Below are 6185 nucleotides of genomic sequence, written 5' to 3'. Positions count from 1 at the left end.
CAGGTTTCTGTAGTTGGTTCCCTGTGAATCTTGTCAGGTTCCTCCAGAACCTGAAAATTCTTGATTGAAGGTTTTTTTTTCCCCCCCCCCCCACTTTGGAACGTTGGTGAGAGTGTATTTATCTGGAAACAATAAACTGCAACTTTTGAAATTAAACAAGACTCTGGAGATACACAGCAAGATAGGGAAACAGATTTGCCTTACTCTGGCCAGATCTGTGGAACAAAGATTTCAATGTGCCGGAGAGTGGCAGATGTAATTTCCTTTAAATAAATGTAAGGCGCTGCATCTTGGGAAAGCCAAATGAGGGCAGGACACAGCCATCTGTAAGAATAATAGGGTGGTTATGGTCGGGGATTTTAACTTAGACTGGGACTGCCATAGTGTTAAGGGTTTAGATGGAGAGGAATTTAAGTGTGTACAAGACAATTTTCTGACTCAGTATGTGGATGTACCTACTAGAGAAGATGCAAACCTTGACCTACTGTTGGGGAAATAAGGCAGGGCAGGTGACTGAGGTGTCAGTGGGGGAGCGCTTTGGGGCCAGCGACCATAATTCTATTAGATTTAAAATAATGATGGAAAAGGATAGACCAGATCTAAAAGTTGAAGTTCTAAACTGGAGAAAGGCCAATTTTGACGGTATTAGGCAAGAACTTTCGAAAGGTGATTGGAGGCAGATGTTCGCAGGTAAAGGGACGGCTGGAAAATGGGAAGCCTTCAGAAATGAGATAACAAGAATCCAGAGAAAGTATATTCCTGTCAGGGTGAAAGGGAAGGCTGGTAGGTATAGGGAATGCTGGATGACTAAAGAAATTGAGGGTTTAATTAAAAAGGAGGAAGCATATGTAAGATATAGACAGGATCGATCGACTGAATCCTTAGAGTAAAGAGGAAGTAGGAGTATACTTGAGGGAAATCAGGAGGTCAGAAAGGGGACATGAGATAGTTTTGGATTCTCCTCGATTGTATTTGCCAGAGTTTTTTTACAAATACGTTAAGGACGAGGGTTACTAGAGAGAGAATAGGGCCCCTCAAAGATCAGCAAGGCGGCCTTTGTGTGGAGCTGCAGAAAATGGGGGAGATACTAAATGAATATTTTGCATCCGTATTTACTGTGGAAAAGGATATGGAAGATATAGACTGTAGGGAAATAGATGGTGACATCTTGCAAACTGTCGAGATGACCGAGGAGGAAGTGCTGGATGTCTTGAAATGGTTAAAGGTGAATAAATCCAGGACCCGAGAACTCTGGGAAGCTAGAGAAGTGATTGCTGGGTGTCTTGCTGAGATATTAGTATCATCGATAGTCACAGGTGAGGTGCCGAAAGACTGAAGGTTAGCTAATGTGCCACTGTTTAAGAAGGGTGGTAAGGACAAGCCAGGGAACTATAGACCAGTGAGCCTGATGTCGGTAGTGGGCAAGTTGTTGGAGGGAATCCTGAGGGACCGGATGTACATATATTTGGAAAGTCAAGGACTGATTAGGGATAGTCAACATGGTTTTGTGTGTGGGAAATCATGTCTCACAACTTGATTGAGTTTTTTGAGGAAGTAACAAAGAGGATTGATGAGGGCAGAGCAGTAGATGTGATCTATATGGACTTCAGTAAGACGTTCGACAAGGTTCCCCATGGTAGACTGGTCAGCAAGATTCGATCTCATGGAATACAGGGAGAACTAGCCATTTGGATACAGAACTGGCTCAAAGGTAGAAGACAGAGGGAGGTGGTGGAGAGTTGTTTTTCAGACTGGAGGCCTGTGACCAGTGGAGTGCCACAAGGATGGGTGCTGGGTCCTCTACTTTTTGTCATTTACATAAATGATTTGGATGCAATAAGAAGTACAGTTCGTAAGTTTGCAGATGACATCAAAATTGGAGGTGTAATGGACAGCGAAGAGGGTTACCTCAGATTACAACAGGATTTTGACCAGATGGGCCAATGGGCTGAGAAGTGGCAGATGGAGTTTAATTCAGATAAATGCGAGGTGCTGCATTTTGGGAAAGTAAATCTTAGCAGGACTTATACACTTATTGGTAAGGTCCTAGGGAGTGTTGCTGAACAAAGATACTTTGGAGTGCAGGTTCATAGCTGCCTGAAAGTGGAGTCGCAGGAAGATAGGATAGTGAAGGTGGTGTTTGGTCAGAGTATCGAGTACAGGAGTTGGGAGGTCGTGTTGCTGCTGTATAGAACATTAGTTAGGCCACTGTTGGAATATTGTGTGCAATTCTGATCTCCTTCCTATCGGAAAGATGTTGTGAAACTTGAAATAGTTCAGAAAAGATTTACAAGGATGTTGCCAGGGTTGGAGGATCTGAGCTACAGGGAGAGTCTGAACAGGCTGGAGTTGTTTTCTCTGGAGCGTTAGAGGCTGAGGGGTGACTTTATAGAGGTTTACAAAATTATGAGGGGCATGGATAGGGTATATAGGCAAAGTCTTTTCCCTGGGGTCGGGGAGTCCAGAACTAGAGGGCTTAAATTTAGGGTGAGAGGGAAAAGATATAAAAGAGACCTAAGGGGCAACCTTTTCACACAGAGGGTGGTACGTGGATGGAATGAGCTGCCAGAGGAAGTGGTGGAGGCTGGTACAATTGCAACATTTAACAGGCATTTGGATGGGTATATGAATAGGAAGGGTTTGGAGGGATATGGGCCAGTTGCTGGCAAGTGGGACTAGATTGGATTGGGATATCTGGTAGGCATGGACAGATTGGACCGAAGGGTCTGTTTCCATGTTGTACATCTTGATGACTCTGTATATACTTAAGGGTAAGATACCTGGGGAATGTTGCTGAACCATGAGACTTTGGAGTGCAGGTCCATTGTTCCTTGAAAGTGGAGTTGAGGTAGATAGGATAGTGAAGGTGGCATTTGGTATGCTTTCCCTTATTGGTAGAGCATTGAGTAAAGGAGTTGGAAGATCATGTGCAGCTGTACAGGACATTATTTAGGCCACTTTTGGAATATTGAGTGTATTTCTGGTCTCCCTGCTATCAGAAGAATGTTGTGAAACTTTGAAGGGTTCAGAAAGGATTTACAAGAATGTTCTTAGGGTTGGAGGGTCTGAGCTATATGGGGGGGTTTGAATAGGCTGGGGCTGGTTTCCCTGGAGTGTCAGAGGCTGAGGGGTGACTTTATAGAGATTTATAAAATCACGTAGGGCACAGATAGAGTAAGTGGACAAGGCCTTTTCCCTGGGGCGGGGGATTCCAGAAATAGAGGGCATAGATTTAAAGTGAGAGGGGAAAGATTTAAAGGGACCTAAGAGGCAACTTTTTCACACAGAGGGTGGTGTGTGTACGGAATGAACTGACAGAGGAACCTGTGGAGGTTAGTACAATTGCAACATTTAAAAGGCATCTGGATGGATATATGAATATGTAAGGTTTAGAGGAATATGGGCCAAGTGCTGGCAAATGGAACTAGATGAGTTTAGGATATCTGGTTGGCTTGGACAGTTGGGCCGAAGGGTCTGTTTCTGTGCTGTACAGCTCCATGACACTAAATGCTGTCAGATCTGTTGGATTTCTCCAGCAGTACCCTTCATGGGGTTAAACCTTCGTTTCTCCTATATATTTCACAATGGAATTTTCATTGTGGAAATACATTTTAAAGAATTGCCTGGATTTTTTGGGCAGTCAAGTACAATAATGTTTTGAGAATGGCAGTATCTGTACTAAAGAGAACCAGCCAAAAGGGGAATTGGTCACCTTATTTTGCAGCACATGATTGAGTTCTGCATAATGTGTTTCAGATGGCGTAGTGATACTGTCAGTGGACTAGTACGCAGCAGTCCCAGGACACAACTTCAAATCTCCCCATGTCAGCTGGAATTTAAATTCAGTTTAATTTATCTGGACTATATATATGAGATGGCCTGGGGGGTAGAAACGGGCGGTGCGGGGTTGTGGGACTATGAGGTTGGAGGCAGTGGATGGGAGATCCCCTGAGGTGATGAGGTTATGGATGGTCTGCGAGATGATGGTTTGGTGGTGGGAGGTGGGGTCATGGTCAAGGGGGCAGTAGGAGGTGTCCGCGAGCTGGCGTTTAGCCTCAGTGGTGTAAAGATCGGTGCGCCAATAGATGGAGTCAGATTCCTGAAGAAGGGCTCATGCCCGAAACGTCAATTCTCCTAGATGCTGCCTGACCTGCTGCGCTTTTCCAGCAACACATTTTCAGCTATAAATATGAGATGGCCTGGTACGATGCTTGGTTCATGGAAAACAAACGCTGGTCTTGATGGGGATGACACCTACCATGAATGACACTTTTAAAATTCCTATTTGAGCTGAAATTTTCAGCCAGTTGCTGAACGTATATTTTCTAACCCTGACTGAATAATTTGACCAACACCGTGCTTAGACATTGACACGCAATTCCTCCTGTGGGTTCAAAATGGTGTAGACCTGTTCATTGCCTGTACAAACATCCAAAGTAGAAAGTAAAACAATAGTTTATAGTTAGTAGAATATTTGACTAAAATGATCCATTTGAGTATTTCTGCCTAAGTTTTCTTTTATGGTTATCTTAGCCTCTGTCAAAAGTCTGTTTATATTTTTATCCAATGACCCAGATTTCCTGATGTAGAAACTCTCCAGCTCTTAGAGTTTGGATGGGACTGACTTGGATAGGGAAAGAAACCAACTCTTGGGCAAAATACACTGACTCCCAGTGTACAACTATACTTGTTATTTTCTGACGACTGTGTGGCCAAACTCAGCTCTAACTCAGTTTACAAATTTGCAACCTGAGTGGGTTGAATCTCAAACAAATCCACACCCCCCACCAACCCAACCTCCACCCCCGGCACCTTCCCCTGCAACCGCAGGAAATGTAAAACTTGCGCCCACACCTCCACACTCACTTCCCTCCAAGGCCCCAAGGGATCCTTCCATATCCGCCACAAGTTCACCTGTACCTCCACACACATCATCTATTGCATCCGCTGCACCCGATGTGGCCTCCTCTATATTGGTGAGACAGGCCGCTTACTTGCGGAACGCTTCAGAGAACACCTCCGGGCCGCCCGAACCAACCAACCCAATCACCCCGTGGCTCAACACTTTAACTCTCCCTCCCACTCCACCGAGGACATGCAGGTCCTTGGACTCCTCCACCGGCAGAACACAACAACACGACGGCTGGAGGAGGAGCGCCTCATCTTCCGCCTGGGAACCCTCCAACCACAAGGTATGAATTCAGATTTCTCCAGTTTCCTCATTTCCCCTCCCCCCACCTTGTCTCAGTCGGTTCCCTCAACTCAGCACCGCCCTCCTAACCTGCAATCCTCTTCCTGACCTCTCCGCCCCCACCCCACTCCGGCCTATCACCCTCACCTTGACCTCCTTCCACCTATCCCACCTCCATCGCCCTTCCCCCAAGTCCCTCCTCCCTACCTTTTATCTTAGCCTGCTTGGCTCTCTCTCATTCCTGATGAAGGGCTTATGCTCGAAACGTCGAATTCTCTATTCCTGAGATGCTGCCTGGCCTGCTGTGCTTTGACCAGCAACACATTTGCAGCTGTGATCTCCAGCATCTGCAGACCTCATTTTTTACTCAATGACAAGACAGCCAACTTAGAGGCATGGTATAAAAACATGTCAGCAAAATGAAGGCACTGGTCATTGACTTCAGGAAGTGGAGTGGAGAACACAGTCCTGTCTATGTCAATGGTGCTGAGGTGGAGGTAGTCAGAGCTTCAATTTCCTCAGAGTAACTATCACTAACAATGTGTCCTCGTCCATCCACGTTGACACTACGGTCGAGAAAGCTACACCAAAGCCTCTACTTCCTCAGGAGGCTAAGGAAATTTGGCATGTCTGCAACGACTCTCACTAATTTTTATAGAACACCATAGAAAGTATCCTTGTAGAGGGAAGTATCCTATCTGGATGTACCCCAGCTTAGTCTGGCAACTGCTCTGCCCAAGAAGACAAGAAATGATAGCTGTGACACAGCCGAGTCCACCATGGAAACCAGCCTTCCTTCCATTGACTCCATCTATACTCTCTTCTGCCTCAGGAAAGCAGCCAACAAAATCAAAGACCCCTCCCACCCTGGTTATTAGATTAGATTAGATTACTTACAGTGTGGAAACAGGCCCTTCGGCCCAACAAGTCCACACCGACCCGCCGAAGCGCAACCCACCCATACCCCTACATTTACCCCTTACCTAACACTAGG

This window comes from Hemiscyllium ocellatum, chromosome 10 (genome assembly GCF_020745735.1).
Source record: "Hemiscyllium ocellatum isolate sHemOce1 chromosome 10, sHemOce1.pat.X.cur, whole genome shotgun sequence".
In the NCBI taxonomy this organism is placed as follows: domain Eukaryota; kingdom Metazoa; phylum Chordata; class Chondrichthyes; order Orectolobiformes; family Hemiscylliidae; genus Hemiscyllium; species Hemiscyllium ocellatum.
The sequence above is the reverse complement of the archived record's forward strand: the minus strand, read 5'-3'. Positions refer to the sequence as shown.